The following is a 17,280-nucleotide window of genomic DNA, read 5'->3' as shown; positions in this document are numbered from 1 at the left end:
AGAGAGCCCGGCCTGGGGTTTTATCACATCACAGCTGAAATTCAATATTGGGCCTTTCATGTCTCACAGCCCACCTCCCTGGCCCCTCCCCACACTGGCCCTCCCCCAGCCCGTGTCTTCTGTACCCGCTCACCACCCACCCCCAGGCAAAGGTATATTTCCTGAAAACTGGAAAAACCAGGTACTACCAGCCTCAGATCAGTGCTAATGAAATTAGGCTATAAAATTCAGGCCCAGGTCCCTTATCTGTGAGGGACACCTCCCCATTTGCACCTGGGACCCAACATGCACAATAAATGTATCACCACCCAAGCCCTGGATGGACGGCGGTCGGGCCATTAGCACGCCTAGGGGTTCTGATCGGGCTGACTTTGAAGAATCCTCTCCTCCTGGTCTGTTCTGCACCCACTTCCATCTCGTATTAAATTTCAAGAACTCAAAGATGTTTCCACGTCGCATTCTATTAGCTGCTCAAGGGCTGTCTTTGTTATCTCTGTTGTCAACATGTTTTGTTGGCTGAGCTGTACAACAAGCTTCCAGACGTCAGGATGAGCAGGGCATTGGAGGCCTGTCCCCGCTGGGCCCCTGGGGTGACACCCTGTGGGGCGCAGGGAGTCCACTGCCTGGCGTCTCACCAGGTCCCCGCGGGGCCAGAGCCTTGACCTCGGGACAGTGGAGTTCAGCTCTGCTGTCTCTGGTTCAGTCCCACAGAGGGACCCCGTCTCTCCAGGACACCTGGCCACAGCGCTTTGTCGTAAGACCTCAGCTCGGCGGGCTCTGCCTGTGGGCAGGTGCTGGGTGGTCCATCCTCCCCCCGAGCTGCGTGTGGGGTTGCAAGCAGGAGCCCAGGCCCCTGGAAAGGGGCCCCGATCCCACGCAGGACAGCAGCTCCCCAACGGGATCGGGCCACAGAGGGACGCCAAGCAGAACCCCTTCACTGGGGCTGAGCGGACACCAGCCAATCCTGTACATCTGTGGTCAAGTCAGTTGCGGCTTCATATTTCACAGAGAAAACCAGGAAAAAAATTAAGAATATCAAAGGTAGAATTTCCTTTTGCTCGGCGCTTAGTGCTGCCCGAGGCTGCGATGAATGTGCTGGGGACAAGGGCTCGAGGGTCTGCAGGATGGGAGGGCAGGAGGGGGTGCCTGCTCCTCTCTGGTCTTCCCAGTTAGCGTTTACAGGTTTCTTGCTTGTCTTTTCATCCTTTTTTATTATCCAAGAGGCTTCTAACCGTCCTGTGTGCAACAAGTGACTTCCTGATCTTTCTGCCAAACAAGGTGGTTATAAAAGTTGAAAAGGATTAGGTGCTGAGGCTGCAGGTGAAAGTGTCTGCAGAAGAAGTTGTGAGTTTGATCCTTTAATTGCCTCAATTTTACTTCAGACCAATTTCTTTCCCTCTTTCCCTCAAAGCTTCCGAGGACACAATCACTGGGTAAAACTAGACTGTGGATTTCTCTTTCTCTTTTCCTTCCACGCTGCGAGGCTTGCAGGATCTTAGTTCCCCGACCAGGGACTGAACCCGGGCCACAGCAGTGAAAGCGCTGAGTCCTAACCACTGGACCACCAGGGGATTCCCTGTGTATCTCTGTTTGTTTGAGGGTTTCATATGCGGATTTTTTAGAAGGAAAGTAAGAGCCCTCGGGATAAAATTCTCCCCAAGGAACAATGTGAGCAGAACAGCAACTTCCCAGAGACAAAGGACGGAAACCCTGCGGATGAGCGAGAAGGAGACGCCTCAGGGCCCCCGCCCCAGCCCAGTGCACGGCACGTGTAGGACATCTGGACACAGAGCAGGGCCGTGCTCGCGCCCACGTGGGGATGGACGCGGGGCGGGTGTGAGGATGCGGGCCTGAGCCCAGCGCGCGGGGCCATCCCGGGTCCGGGTGGAGAGCCCCCCGCCTGGCCCCGGGCATTGTGCCAAGCGCCCCCCGGGGACCGTCTCACCTGGTTCTCGGGGACCAGCGTAGGGGCGGAGCTGCAGTCGGTCTCAGTCACACGTGGGGAGCCAGGTCGTAACAACTAAACTGCGGTGGGTCGGGGACTTGACCCCGTCTGGGTTCCTCAGGTGTGGGTGACCCTGCAGCGTGATGTTCTGGGTGATTATCTAAATACCCGCTTTTTAAAGAGCACTGAACCTGAGATGCAGCAGAGCCTGAAGTGCCCGAACAGTTCCTACGCCAGCCGTGGGGGAGTGGGGTTGGCCTCCCCCTCGGCCGGTGTTTGGGCCACACCACCTCCAGGTGGGCCTCTGGGCCAGCGGCTTCCTACGGGTTAGGGCCTGAGCCTGTGCTCTGCTCGGTGCGTGTCCGCAGACCAGCACCCCAGCATCATCCCCTGTCAGCAGGGCGGAGCTCCCTCACCCCTGACCCTGGCTTCACCACTGAACCAGAATCTGCTGTTTGATTAGGTCTCCAGGTGACTCAGATACACACAGACACCTGGGGCGGGTGGATTCTCACCCAGGGCTCCAAGCTCTGCTCGGGGGCATGTCCCCGACAGTAAAAAGACTAATATGGGGCTTCCCTGGTGGCGCAGTGGTTGAGAATCCGCCTGCCAATGCAGGGGACACGGGTTCGAGCCCTGGTCTGGGAAGATCCCACATGCAGCGGAGCAACTAGGCCCATGAGCCACAATTACTGAGCCTGCGCGTCTGGAGCCTGTGTTCCGCAACAAGAGAGGCCGCGATAGTGAGAGGCCCGCGCACCGTGATGAAGAGTGGCCCCCACTTGCCACAGCTAGAGAAAGCCCTTGCACAGAAATGAACACCCAACACAGCCATAAATTAAAAAAAAAAAAATTAATTAATTAATTAATAAAATTAAAAAAAAAATTGGGTTGGCCATATGTGCCTTTGGTTTAAAAAAAAAAAAAAAAAAGACTAATATGTATGTGATGTCCCGCTATACCTATCATGCTATTACGTACATTACACATATTCACACACGTGGAGAGGAAAAAGCAGGATGTCAAAGATGGAAAAGCAGTATTTATTTCCTAATGGTGCAAAAATCGTTTCAGTTGTTTAAACTTTGAAAACCGGGGTTGTAGCAACTCGTGTTTGTGGTGGGGAGGTTTCTTCTCCTCGGCCATGGCCTGGAGGATCAGTGAGGGGACAGGGCCCCACGGAGCCCCTGTGCTTGTTGGGGGTTGAAGCAGAAGGGCCAGGAAGACCCCTCCCATCCCCGCCTGAGCCTTGCTGCCCCCAGGCGGGATTCTGGAAGTAGGCATCTCGGCAGCCCTGCGGGCGCTGGTCTAGCCTCCACCTCCTGGTCCAAGGCCGGCTTGTCCTCTGGCTACTGTGTGCACCCTCGTCACCCGGGGCTGAAGCTTGACCCGGACTCAGAAAACTACCCAACCTGGGAAATGAGGGCCCTGGAAGGACAGCACGGCCCCCCGGGGGCCCGAGGGGAGGGGGCCCAGGCTTTGCTGCACCAAAGGGAAGCCCAGGCATCTGAAGGGCGGATTTTGGCCTCGTAGAAAAGATAACCCCAAAGATGATAAGTTCATGGCTCTGCAGGACCTTAACTGTTTTATTATCCTAACATCCTTGAAAAACCGCCTCTAAGTATCCAGTTCCTCAGATGCTCCTGGAAGCAGCTTTGCTGCCTTGCAGGTCCTCATCCATGAGCTGAAGAAATCACTGTTTACGCTCAGTTTACAGGAGCCGTGGTTTCAGCCCCCGACAGCTGGACCCCACGTGCCCAGTGAAGGGCAGCATCTGCTTCATCCCGGTGACCAGGCACCACCTCGGAGAAATGAGCCCGTGGGACTCAGCCCCCTCCCTTGGCATTGCTGGGTCAAAGACAACATCAGTGTGAAGTTTCCCCTCCTCTGCTTTGCGCCTCTCTCTGCTGCGGTCCCAACCCCACCCCACCTTTTTAGATACACAGTCAGGTTCTGTTTCTCCAAGACCTCATTTGAAATGACCCATTTCCCCCCATCCTATTTTTGCTGTATTTATTTGTACGGCTCACGGGTGTGATGGCTGAAGAGGCGGCCGCCCAGCCCTCCTGGCTGGTGTGCGCGCCAGCCTTGCAGCCACTGCCCCTCCCAGCCCGCCGGGCCTGGGAGCAGCCCAGCCAAAGAGGATGTGGGCTTGGTTCAGAAACAGGGCGTCTGGCCCACAGGCCGAGTGTTGCCAAACCAGAGTCTGAACGAGGTGGGTGGATTTTCCCTGCTCTGCCTCTCGTAGCTATGGCTGTGGCGGCACCAGAGTGAGAACTTGGCTAAATTGAAAACAAACAAATAGCGCCGCCCGGCTGACTTGCTAATGATCAGCAGGGGTTGGCCCAGAACGGAGTCGCAGAGACCCAGAGGGCGGCCTCGGGCATGGCGGGCTCCTGCATCTCCATGCCTCTTCCTGCATCTGTGCTCTACCCGCCCCACCTGGCTATTCTCCCCTTGGCCTTCTTGAATTTTCTTCTAGAACTTTCTGCAGAGACGTGCCCAGAACACGGCAACCTGCACCCCAAATCTAAAGTATTTCCTACGAGGGTGCTTCACCAGGTGTTTATAATGCACCTCCCTGCCTTTAGTGCAAATAGGCCGCTAGATGCCGGATGGTCCTCCAGGCTGGCCGGGGCTCAGCCTCCAGGGTTTTCGGGGCCTGAGCCCCAGCAGGGAGTAGGCGCTGGCCGGTCCAGCCTGCAACCAGTGGCTCCTGGACCCACCTGCCCAGGGAGGAAAGTGAGGGTGCATTTCTGGAGGGCCTGTCGGGAGTCCCGGCCGCACACGTAAGTATCGCTGTTCACAGCCCCGCACCGACCCCCAGCACTGGGAACTGTCCTCCTTGGAGCCACAAGCTTGACTGCCCTTAATGTTCGTGGTAAGACAGCGGCCGTCCGACTGTCCTGCAGGGAAGGACCCCGGGTCCTCCATCCCACCCAATCTACTCCCACAGAGGCCAGTGGCCCCAGAGTTTTAGGTGACGCCAGGGGGCAGGCGTGCAAAGCGACAGGAGAGCCACCCTCTTCCTGAGCTGCAAGGTGACAAGCAACGACTGGGGGCCAGCAGGTAGTAAGGAGGGGTTACAGCGACACGCATGGCGCACACAACACTCGCCACGCGTGAGTCATGCGGCGCCCACGCCGGCAGCTGTTACCCCCGTTTACAGAGGAGGAAACCGAGGGACTGAGAGCGAGGAGCAGGGCCGGACGCAGGAGGTCTGGTTCCAGGTCTGTTCCGACTTCCAGGCCCTCCCGCTGGACACGGCCCAGGACCCGATGCTGGAAGATGGCTCAGGAGCAGAGGACGCAACTGAGTCTAAACAAGGGGTTTTTACTAAAACAAACTTCTTACCGTAGAACAGTTTTAGATCTCTGGGAAAGCTGCAAATACAGTGCAGAGCTGGGAGGTGCCTCACAGCTAGATCCCCTTTTGTTAAGATCTTACATCAGTAGGAAACGTTTTCTCAACCGCTGAGCCTATACGGGTGCATCGTGGTTGTTACTAACGTCCATACTTGATCAGATTTCCTTGGCTTTTCCCTAATGTCCCCTTTCTGTCCCAGGACCCCACCCAGGATGCAGGCACGTCTCACTACACCGAGCGGTCCCTGCTCCGCCCCGGGATGAGCCATTTCTCCGGGAGTTCCTGTTCCTTTATCCGAGGATGGCGTCAGGACCCGGACCTGGTCAGGGAGGGGCTGCCCAAGGGGCCGGCGTGCCCGTCACTGCCCTGGGGACGGAGCTCGCGCTGCGGGGGCAGCTGTGCCTCGACGGGAAGTGGATGCCGTCGCTCGCGGGGCTGCCCTGGCGTTTGCCAGGTGGACGAGCCAAGGTGGACAGACGCGGCCTGGACTGTGGCCCAGAGCTCTGCCCGGAGCCTCCCCGAGAGGCCCGGTGGCCTTTCACCTCTGGCTCTTGAAGAACTTGCCCTTTCTGATTATTCTTTCAATAGGAAAATGAGTCTAGGTGTTATGACGGGCTCGGTGCTTTCTCCACTTTGAGACACACACTACCTTTTCACGGGAAGACCACCTCGTTAACATGAGGCGTCCGAGCCGAGAGCGGCGGGGCCTTCGGTGTTTGTGAAAGGCCAGGAGGGCTTTCCTGGGCTGAGCGAGCTCCCGCTGAGAGGCAGACTATCTTCTCTTGCTCAGTCTCTCACTCACACAAACTCATCACTTTCTTAGCCCTTATTAGATGCAAGACAGCAAGACATCACACTGTCGATGAACCCAGGAGTGAATTCTTATACCGACAGGGTTTATGGCATCTTTGGACCCACAGTCTCAAGGAGCCTGTTTTTAACAGACAAGCTCCAACAAGCGTCGTCTTGTAGCTTGGGCTGCGGTGCTCAGTCCCCTCTCCTGGGGACGGGCATCTCTCTCTTCTTAGGGTCTGCCCGGGCAGGAGGGCGGCTGTGTGGGTCCTGACCTCACCTCCAGGGGAAGCCTGCTGGGCTCTGTCTGCTCTGAGAAGAGCCGAGTGTCTTCTAAAAACAGGTTACTGGTCTTTGAAGTACAAACGGATCCAGGCAGAGTTTAGGAGGAGTGTTTTAAGGGCTCACGTGACACTCAGGCCCAAAACGCCCCTTAAATCTCTGTGGTTCCTAATGATCACCTCCTTACCAGGTGGCCAGGTCTCTCCTAAGTCTAATTAAATACAACGAGCTCATTTAAAAAATCACAAAAAGAATAAACTTGGCAGGTTCTGGTGTCTTTGCACATCTGCATGTTTGTGATATTTTCTTAAAGATTCAGTTTCACAGTATGTTTGTGACGAGCAGGCCTGCAAGGGACCCTCATGTTTAGGAAACACGCAGACTCTCCTGCTAGAGGCTGAAGCTGACTGCTTTAGAGAAGGTGCATTTTTGGTTTGTTTTTAACAGTGATTTTTAGAAATCATTAATTTTGACCATTAAAATATTAAACTAACTTGTTAGAATCAGAGACACAGTGAAGCTCAGTCACAGGAAATGGGTTTTGAAGAAGTAGGTACTCCAAGCAGACAGTCCTGATGCTGGCGCGTTTCAGTGTGGAGTTGGTCTTGAAGTAAAGCCAGAAAAAAGTCAGAAAAAGCCATTTGAAAGCAGGGGGGCATCGGTGAATTTGTTAGCACAGCTGCAAACTTGGTTAAATTAAACCCAACAGGAGAATAATCCACACACAGAGCTGAAGGAAGCAGATCATGTAAACGCAAATGAACACAATTTGAAAGCTTTCCAAGAGGAAACCATTAACCCTCAGGAGTTCTTGCAGGGGCAGGGGTGTGTAAGGAGCAGACATTACATCTCCAGGGGGGCTCAGGTGTCTGCTACTTCCCACGGCCAAGAAGTGCCAACTCCAAAATGCTCAGTGATGAAGAAAACGAGATTCACCTGAAACTCCTAGATGCTCAGCCATCCAGGGATACGAAGGCTCCTGTCCCCACCCCCAAAGCATTTCTTCATCCTCCTCCCTGAGTATCAAACTCATGCCCAGGACAGACCTCTCTGGCTGTTGGTTAAGGTGCCATCCAGCTTGGGGTGCTGAGAGCCAGACTTGCCACTTGAGTTTGGCAAACCTCTGCCCTCTTTGCTAGGGCCACAGGAGGCTGCCCTGGGCCCTCATTCCCCCCACCTCCCCAGACTGGTCCCAGCCTCATCCCAAGCTGTTTGTTTTTGCATTTCACACACATGCACCCTACCTATGGCACCCCAGGAGCAGAGACTGTAAGACACCCCTACCACCAGAATTCTGAGGCCAGAGTTGCACAGTTCAGACAAGCTGTTTGTCCAAAACGCCGTGAGTGAGGAGAGGAGCAAGGGGAGGGACGGAGGGAGAGAGCCTGGGCAGGGAGATGTCAGCGGCGGGGAGATGTCAGTCAGCGGCAGGGCTGCGGGGAGGGAGAGCCCTCCTGCCTCCCACCGGGGTGAGATTAATTACGAGATGAGAGCGGACAACCAGAGGACCCGAGGGTCTCGGGCAGTGACGGTCAGCGCGAGGACCGTTTGGGGAGAAGTGCAGCTCTTGCCCTGAGAACGACTGGTCCCTGAGTGGCGTTTCCTCACTCTGACCCCGTTTCCCGACGGCGGACAGGTGGCGGGCGTGGGCACGGGGCTGCGGCGACCCTCCTCCCTGGTCCGGTGTCCAGTGCGTGTGCCCCGGGCGCCTGCGACATGGGGCCCAGTGCTGGAGGGTCCGAGGGGCGGGCCTGGGGAGCCACCCGCTGCCCCTTGTCCTCTGCCTGAAGCCCAGCCGGTCCGTCTCCTGGTTGTTCTTTAACTTCAGCTCGTTCCGTCCCCTCCCCGACGTGCTTCACTGATTCCAGACAGACCTGGGGGCTCAGGAGAGTCACGTCTGCAACCTCCCCGGGTGGCCCCGAGGACCCGGGAGGAAGCCCCCTCTCTGGCGGTGGCAGGGTGCCCACCCCGGTCCCTGCTGCGATCCGCATCTCCACACAGACTCACTGATCGCCTGCCCAGTCTGGGCTCACACACAGGCGGGCACATTTACACGACATGGTGTGAGCAAGGCCTTACACAGGAGTTTTGGGGTCGGAGCTGCTGTTTATAGAGTGCGGCCAGGGAGGGTTTCTGTGACAAGGAGACCTGAGGGGTGGAGGCGGCACAGACGTCCTGGGTGAGAGCCCAGGGCAGGAGGAAGAGCGGATGCAGCGCCTGCGGCTTGTGTGTGTTGGGCGGGGGAGGAGGGGCAGCGGAGGTGGCATGGCTGGAGTGTGGTCAGGGTGCCACTGGGTGGACGGGGGTTAGCCTGCCAGGCGCCGTGTTCCATGGGGCTCGCAGACCCGGCCCTGTCACTGCAGGGTCCCAGTGGCTTTCTGGAGCCGGGACAGATTGACAGGCTCTTCCGGGGAAAGACAGACATCTCAGATGGACATGGGTAAATGAAACCAAAGTTATGATTGAGAAGCAGAGGTCCGGCTGCTGTAGTAACTTCAGCCCACGAGGGCACGCCGAGTATGGACAGGGCTAACGGAGCCCCCGCCCCGTTCTCAGTCCTTTGCTGACCTCGTCGCACTGGAATCCGCTCAGTAATCCCAGGAGTTAGCACTACTGTCCTTTCTCAGGGAACTGGGAGTCGTTACAGTGACGACCGTCCAGGGTACCAGCCCCAGCACGCGGAGCAGGATGTGGGCTCCCGTCCAGCGGACACACAGGCTGTGCTCCCACCCACCTCCCTCTCCGCCCCACCAGCATCATTTCCCAAGCTCTGCTGCCTCCCACGGCCGTGCCCACTCTGCTCCAACCCCAGCGGGGCACGTCCAGTCCAACCCCCGAGGAGAGGCAAGACTTCTGGAGTTGAGGAGATCTGGCTGGTCTCGGGTCTCCTGCTGTCCCGGCGCTGCCGCTGGGAACAGGGAGGCTGCCTGGCTCTGGAAAGAGAAGGTTCTGTCTTCTGCTCAAGCTCCCTGTGTCCTCCCACCCCAAACCACACGCACTCGGGCGCTGGGGCCCGGCCGGCAGGAGCGGCTGCCAAGGGACCTGGAACTCAGCGTCGCTGGGGCTTTAGAAATCCCTCCAAATCTCCCCGCCCCCGAAATGGTTATGATATAAAGTTAAACTTCGATCTAATCTGCAGCAGCCACCGCCCCCCCATCCCAGACCTGACCTCTGGGGGAGCCCGGGGAGGACACCAGGGTCAAGTGGCCCGCGTGGGAGTGCCGCCACTTAGCAGGACAGCTCCTGGGCCTCACTGACCCCTGAGCCTCCACTGCGTGTCTGCGAGGAGTGGTGGTGACCCACTTCACGGATTGTTAAGCAGAGTAAATGAAAGGAAAACATTGGAAGGCAATCAGTGTCCACAAAGGCTGGTTTATGTAAACACTTATCGGGCACCTACTGTGTGCCGGGCACCTACTGTGTGCCAGGCACCTGCTACAGACCAGAGGGAGCCCCCCGTCCTCAGAGAGGGCACAGACAAAGTGCCGGGCGGGTGGTGGGCACTGCTGTCCCGTCCCCAGAGGACTCTGTCCCCTTGTTTGTGTGACTGTGAGGCTGTCTGTCCTGCTTCTTCCTTTCCATTCTGTGGGCCATGAGAGCAGAGGTCAGGCTTTCTATTTCTTTTAGATCCTCTTACAAAACCTGGAGCAAGATTCAGAGCATAAAGTAAGCCTCCAGAGAAGCCCTGAGGAGTGTTCTTCAGGTAAACAGGAAGGACAGCCCCAGATGCACCGACCAGGCCACCGTTGAGAACCAGAAGACAGGCAGAAGGATGCTTGGCCTGACGGAGGCCTGCATCTCCAGAGGCCCCACTTTTATTTAATTGGTGCCACAGGAGGCAAACAGGCGGTTCCTTAGGGAACAAGGACACACATTTGTGGTTGTCTCGATTCTGTTGATTCTGTAAACATAAGGAGAGGCCAACATTCTACTGTTCTGACTTTTGCAATCTTCACAGAATAAATATTTGCCTTCAAAACAACAACTGGGAAAGCCATCAGGGTAATGTTCTCAAGCACTGTCTCCCCACGCCCCAGCCAGTCGAAGAAGTCAGGGGCGAGAGCTGCGTGTGGTCTCTTTGGATGATGATTTTCATGTGGAAAGCTCAGGCTGGAAACCAACAGGCAGCAATTTGGGGGAAAGTTTGGTTTCTTAGTGTTGAGAGTTGACTCAAAACTGAGTGTCCCCAGTCACTGGGACATCCCTGCCTTGGTTTCCTCCGGCCGTAAAACGGGGAGCAAAATAACTTAAATGAGAGCTAACAGGGCATCAAGGCATTTGCTCGGACTTCAGGGGTCATGGGGACAGGGCTGGCCCTGCTGGAGGGCACCGGGTAGATCAGATGCCTGCTGTGTGTTCACACAGGTCTCTCTCTCCAAGTCCCTCTAAGAATGAGCTAAACTTTAAAAGAGGTTCTGCTGAACTTAAGTGACACTTATTGGACATTTTATCTCCCATAAAGGAACCCATCTGAGAAAACCACACTGTGCAAATGTGCCGTTTACAGATGCCGCCCTGCACCCAGCAGCCGCTGCCCACTCTGGGCTGCACTTCTTGGAGAGGCTGGCTTTCTGCAGAGGATGCAGCATCTAAGTAGCCCCAAAGTGTACATTCTGATTGATTTTCTTCATTACGGGCAGGAAGTTTTATGAACAGCCATTTTGAGTCATTATTAAGAACTGAATCTTAAAGAAAATGGACTTTGAGAGTCCTGAAGTGCATTTAAGAAAGCGTGTCTCCATAGTTTTAAAACTTAGGGTTTTTCTGGGCCAGATGTGTTGTTCGTTAGGCAAGAACACAGGCCTCAATCAAACCATTAAACCGTAAAACCCTATCTACGGTTGGCAGCTCTGACTTGCCAGCCGGGTGCTAAACCGATCCCTAGCTCAGTTCCCTAACAGCTCACCTGGAAGGAGAGGTTTCTGAATTGAACCATCAGGGCAGTGTTCTGTCCATCCAACTCCATCTCTCTGCCAGTGCTGGGAAGCAAGTTTCCATCTCTCCAGGTGAGACTTGGGGAGTGGAGCTGACAAGGACCCCTGGGCTGACTGCGGGAGTCTCTAGCAGGGCTGCAAAGGGGTGGAGGGCCATGTTTGACTCTACAAGAACCTTAAGTGTTTCCTTTCCAGTTTGAGCCTTTTAAAAATATAAGCTACCAGTGCTAATAAATGAGCAGTTTACATGAAAAAAAAAAAATGAAGCATGTTTCAAGTTGGAGTCTTTAAAGGTTTTCTCAGAAAGGGTCCCTCTGTCATTGTTCATTGCAAAGAGAGCAGATGTCGAGTTGAAAACCCAACTGCCCCTACTGCCCGACTCCCACCCTCCAGCGCCAGCGGCCATCCTGCCCCTCCAACCCCAGCAGCGCTCTCAGAAAGAAGCTCCTACAGACTGACTCAAGGCGGGGTGGGGGGTGGGGGTGGATTTCAAAATACACCACCTGGTCTTGCTGTGGGCACTGACGGCCCCAGAATGACACGGGCAGCCCTGAGTCACTGTTCTGTTTGCCTTCCCACTGTCCTCGCTGAAACCCAGACTTCTCACCATGGCCTCCAGCCCTGCTCACTCCATCCCTGGTCTCCTCTCGCACCTCCTCCTGTTCACCCCGCCTTCCTTCTGCTGTAGCCACACTGCCCTCCAGCTGGGGCGAGGCGTCTCGGGTCCACCCCACCCGGGCTTTCCTTGGCCACCCCTCAGATTCCACTTCTCAGGACGCCCCTCACTCTCACCCAGGCACTTCTCCACTCATCCACTTATATCTTCCTGGCACTGGGTTTACGGGAGTGTCATTCATGTCTCTGGACTGTGGCTCCTCTGTCCTCACTAGAAGGCAAGTGTCCCAAAGTAGGGGCATTTCCCCACCGCCTGCGGGTCCCAGGGCAGTGCCTACCGTGGAGCAGATGCTCAGAAAAGACTTGGATGAATGAGTGAACATTAAACATACATTAAACCCACCATGAAATCCTACCTTCTTCTCTCTCCCGGGCACAAACTTTAAGAAATATGGAACTGGAAATATGGCAACATGGACATTTTAGTAGAAAAGATTTAGCCCGATAGCTGTCAAACGGTGGCCTCTCGGTTTGCATTTGTAATCTGGATTCGCGTGTCTGTCTTCACATCCTGAGAAAGTGCTTTATGCCAGGATTAAGGTGCTGTTGGCAGAATTCTCTCCCTATTATTTTCGGGAGACTAATATCTTATTTCAGCGTCTGGGCTCACCTTTTAGTTGCTGTATCCAGCCTCTGAAAGGTGTCGACCCTGAGGGATCTGGAAACACCGCAGCTGAGCTGGGCTTCCGAGTACAGGGCCCTCACGGCCACAGTGAAGGCAGCCGGGCGGGGGCTGCTGAGTCCGTGGGGAGAGGGACTCGCCAGCAGGGCCCCTCCCTGCCAAGTGAGGGGCCCGGCCTGACTCACCGCCCGAGAGCGTCTGGAGGACCAAGCTGGCCAGGGGGCATGGCCGCCTTCTCACTGCAAGTGCGTCTCCCCGGGGAAGGCTGGTCTCCACCGCCCCACTGGACACACCCAGTGACCCATCTGCCGGAGACGGAGGAAGGCCTCCTGGTAGTTAGTTCTGCGAGAACCATGTGCCAGAGCTCTGGGCATTTCCGCGGGTCCTGGCGTGTGCCTGTCCCACCTTGGATGACCTGAGCGCCAGGCTTGGAGTACTGCATCTCTGCACCCAGAGGGCTGGCTCCAATGGGATCTGCTGCCTATTGGCCGTTCCTGGGCCCCTTGACCCCATGGTGTGATTAGAATGGCTGGCGACCTTTCTCTGACATGATGGATCCCACCTACCTACCACCCAGACGTATGTGCACCGAGCGCCCTCCGTGCTCGAGGGGGGCACCAAAGCCGCCTTGGAGGGTGGGACCCCTCGAGCGCTGTTGGGTGAGGCCCACCCTGCTCCCGAGACCCTGGCCACGCTTCTCCTGAGCTCCGACCACGTGGGGCGCCCACCCCGGACAACGCCTGGTGCCCTTGGGACAGACAGTGGAGAGAAACGCAGTGCAGTCTCACTCTCTGTGCTGACAGAGGCCGGGCCTGACCCCCAAGGCCCCATGAAAATCTCTCTTCATTGCTCGAGTGCATCAGACTGAACCGCCTGAAATCACCCACAGTCACCCATTTGCTCTGTAGACGAACAGCAGTGCCACCTTTCCACCCCGCTTTCCTCTGCCACCAAACCTTTGTCGGGGAGACTCCCAGAGACATGTGTGGCGTCTAGGGAGACACGTGTGGCGTCTAGGCTGACACGACCCCGGACCTGAGGTCTACTTGTCGCACCTGGGGGCGGGGTGGTCCTGGCACTTTCTCTGCTCATCCCCACAGAGGCAGCAACTGAGCGTCTGGTGTCAGCTCCCCTTCCTGCCCTCGAGGGACACAGCCTGAGTCTGGTCGCCCGGTGCTCCGCCCTCGTCAGCCACGGCTGGTGTCACATCGCCACCTGTGCTGTGGCCACGGACAAGTCCCTTCCCCTTTCTAGGGCCCGACCCCCTTATTTGAAAAGCAGGGAAGACAAGCATGAACATGTAAAGTGCCATAGAAACGAAGGGCAGAGGCTAAGGGCCCGGGTGTCAGCTCATCGTCGCTTGCTTTATTCCGGGGGAAGTAATCTGAGATTGAATACAGGTCCCACCCGGGCATGTGAGCTCACTGTGGACAGCAACCTCGGCCATGGCGGGGAGGCTCTCAGAGGGTGGAGGCCTGGCCTTCGTTTCCTAGTGGATCTAATGTGCTAAGTGAGCTTAATGCAAGTTAATTAACGATGCTCTTGGTGGGCGGAATTACCTAGGCAGAGCCGAGAACAGCGTCAAAGCAACGAGCAGGCAGGTGTCCGCGGGGATAACTGAGGAAACCAGGGCCAGGGGGAGAGCTGCAGGGAGGTGTGTAGGCAGGACCCGGGGGGGGTGCCAGGAGGGAGACGGCGGGGTGAACATTTCATCACCGGGCTGGCTTCCAAAGCGCCATCCTGTTTACCGCTTCTGTGTTTGAATTTCAGGTTTACCGGAGTCTTTGAAGTTGGGTTCCTGGGCATTTGCTTGAGAATGAACTTCATTTTTTGGAAGCCACAGAAGTCAGAAAGAAGACTCGGGTGACCTGGCTTTCATCTGTGGTCCTTTGGAACCTCAGCAACTTTGATGGGAGGATGCTCCCCAGTTAAAAGAGTCAGTGGGCTTTGCACCCCGTGACGTGGGGGACAGGCCAGGTCTGAGCATGGTGGGGCTGCACGAGGCGTGGGACACAGTGACACCCAAGGAGGAGGGCGAGCCCCCACGTCTGAGCTTCACAAATACGAACATGCCGCAACATGAAAACCCTGTTTACTTTCAGAAACTGGATAGTAGCCAGAGGGTGAAAATCAAACATTTCAGGGAAATTTTATTGACTCTTTCCTCCCAAAGACATGTGCTTCCAGGATTACCCTCCAAATGTGCTGTCAGAGAATTCTCCCTTGTCATAGCCTGGCTCACTTGGCGGGGTGGGGGGGGGGGGTTAGGCACAGAGAGACCCCAGCTGACCAAGCCCAGGCAGGGCCCCCATCCTCTCCTCCAGTGACAAGGGACACGGGGCAGCCGTCGGGACTAATGCTCATTCCCCAGCTTTGCTGAGTTGCTCTCTTTATGGTGGACCCTGTTGAGACGTAACTTGGAAGGTTTTAAGGCTTAGAAATCTCAGCGCATGAAATTGGGTGGGAAATATTTCTGTTATTTGAATTGATCCCTTTTCTCCTTTAGCTCATGATGGATTTTTACCTCTTAAATATTTTGAATTAGCTGCAGTTTCACTCTCGGTTAGAGAATGTCTCACTATGCGACTTCAGACTTCAGAACCTCAGGGCAGGAGAGGCCGGGCTTCCTCAGGCCCTCCCCACCCCGTTTGTCAGCCGTCACCTCCTATCCCAAGTCTCTCCAACTCCATCAAGCTCCCCTGATGGACGGACGGGGCTTCCTCTCTGCTGATGTATCAACTCACTCCACTCCTTATGGCTTTAACATCCCTCTTGGACCCTCACCGCTGTCCCTGCTCCCCTAACACCTCCAGCCTCCACGGAGCAGGTGCATTTACGGCAGGGAGATGGGGAATCAGCCGCTCTGGTGCCGGAACCCAAGCCGCCCCTGATCTGTCAGGGCATCGAGTGGAAACTCTTGGCTGAAGTGAGAGCTGAAGCCACCAGACGTGCATCCTCACCCGCTCACTCTCTGTCCCCCGCACCCCAAAAACACGGCGGCCATAACCTCGGCCTCAGTCTTGAGGGGAAGGTGGCTCAGGGGACCCGGGGTGGGACCCCAGCCGCTGCTTGCCTCCCCAGGAAGCAAACTTTCAGGCTCCTGGAGACCCTGGCGTCTCAGTAGCCGAGATCCCAAGCCCGCTGGGCACACAGAGTATGGCTCCTTCGCCAGATGCACAGCCCAGAGCAAAATGGGGTTTCTGCTGTTTTCCTGAAAACAAAGAACAATCTCAGGTCTTAGAACCAGTAGCGCAGACGTACAGTAACCGGGAAAGCTTGTTCAAACGCAACCTAAAAATGACACGCATTTCAAAAATGCACCCGGGCTGTCTCCCGGCAGTGACATCTCTGTCTCATCCACAGCCCAAGAGCTCAGGAAACCAAGAGGGAAGGACAAGGCTTACCTGGACCCCACTGGGGGATCCGTTTCCAATCCCAGCAGAAGATGGTCCGGGAAGAAAGCCAGGCTCCGTCCTGTCGGGGCCACCGGGTTCCCCGGTGGCCGCTGGCCGTGTCCCGGGAGCAGGTGTGGAGTGGCTGGTGGCCGGCAGAGCTGCCGGGGCTCTGCCCTGCGTGCTGTCAGCCCACTCCTCTCTGCTCCCGGGCTCCTGGGCCTCCTCCCTGACTGTTCCCGCACCTCCTGGAGCCTTCCGCACGCAGACTCACCTGCACCATCTAGAGGCATCTCCCTGCACTGGACGCAGGGCCCGGGAAGGGGGCGGCGGGCGGAGGGGCCTCCCCACCGCCCCTCGCGCCTGGCTCTGACTTCCTGCCCAAAGACACCCGTGGAATCTGTAAAATCATTGACTCCCTTCTTTGGAGTGGGGGGGGTCTTGCTTCTCTCAGGACAACCGGAGCCTTTGGGCACGGGAACACCAGAAAGCTAAATTAGCATTAAAACCACATTCATCAAAGTGTGTGCACCCAAGGGCCCCCACCGAGATGGCCGTTCACTGCTCCTGCCCGGTCCTGCCCTCCTCTCCCCACAGCTGCTGCAGGCAGAGTCACCAGGACTGCACTCCTGTCCCCCGCCCCCCCATACACCCCCATGCAACTGCAGATCATCATACACACGCCGAATCACTCCAAATAACACACACCCCATATAACTCCAGATAACCATACACACTCCGTGAAACTCCAGACAAATATACACCCCATGGAACGAGGGATGAGGAAGACATTTGAAACAAACATTTTGAAAAGACCTGCCTTTCAGGGTTGGTCAATGCTTTCCAAAGTTCTGTGATCCTTAAGAAGGAGGCAGTGTCTCCTGCCCTCCCACCCCCAGCCCACTCGCAAACGGGGGTGGCCCCTCCCGGCTCGGCTTCCAGCCCCTCCTTTTCCCTCTGGTCTCCTCAGCCCAGATACATGCATCTTACTTCATACGTGAGAAAGGAAACAGCTTAGAGGGAAACAGAAATGTGTGGACTGGGTGAGGGTCCCGAGTGCAGCATCTACTCCTTTCTGAGGATGAACAGATCCCAGTTCATCCGACTTATTTGCCAACATAACGATTATCCAGACAGACAAGGTTTAAATGAGAATTTTACCCTGAATGTTGAAATTTGCTCCTTTTACACATCCCATGCTGAGCCCAAACTGAAGGTTTGTGATAAATTACAATTACTAAAATTTTTAATGTAGGAACCTAGGGAAACGAA

The 17,280-nt window shown here is 56.0% G+C and overlaps 1 protein-coding gene across 1 annotated transcript in view; it reads right to left on the bottom strand.

Annotated features, from left to right (window-relative positions):
• Positions 1-16,273, bottom strand: part of EDAR (ectodysplasin A receptor) — a 58,991-nt gene extending 42,718 nt beyond the window's left edge. The window contains exon 1 of the mRNA XM_082426493.1: positions 16,021-16,273. The gene's annotated coding sequence lies outside the window, so the exon portion shown is untranslated. The remainder of the gene's footprint in view (positions 1-16,020) is intronic.
• Between the last annotated feature and the right edge of the window lie 1,007 nt (positions 16,274-17,280).

The sequence above is a fragment of the Balaenoptera physalus genome (genome assembly GCF_965194825.1).
Source record: "Balaenoptera physalus genome assembly, chromosome: 15".
NCBI classification, from domain to species: domain Eukaryota; kingdom Metazoa; phylum Chordata; class Mammalia; order Artiodactyla; family Balaenopteridae; genus Balaenoptera; species Balaenoptera physalus.
This window is presented reverse-complemented; position numbering and strand designations above follow the sequence as displayed.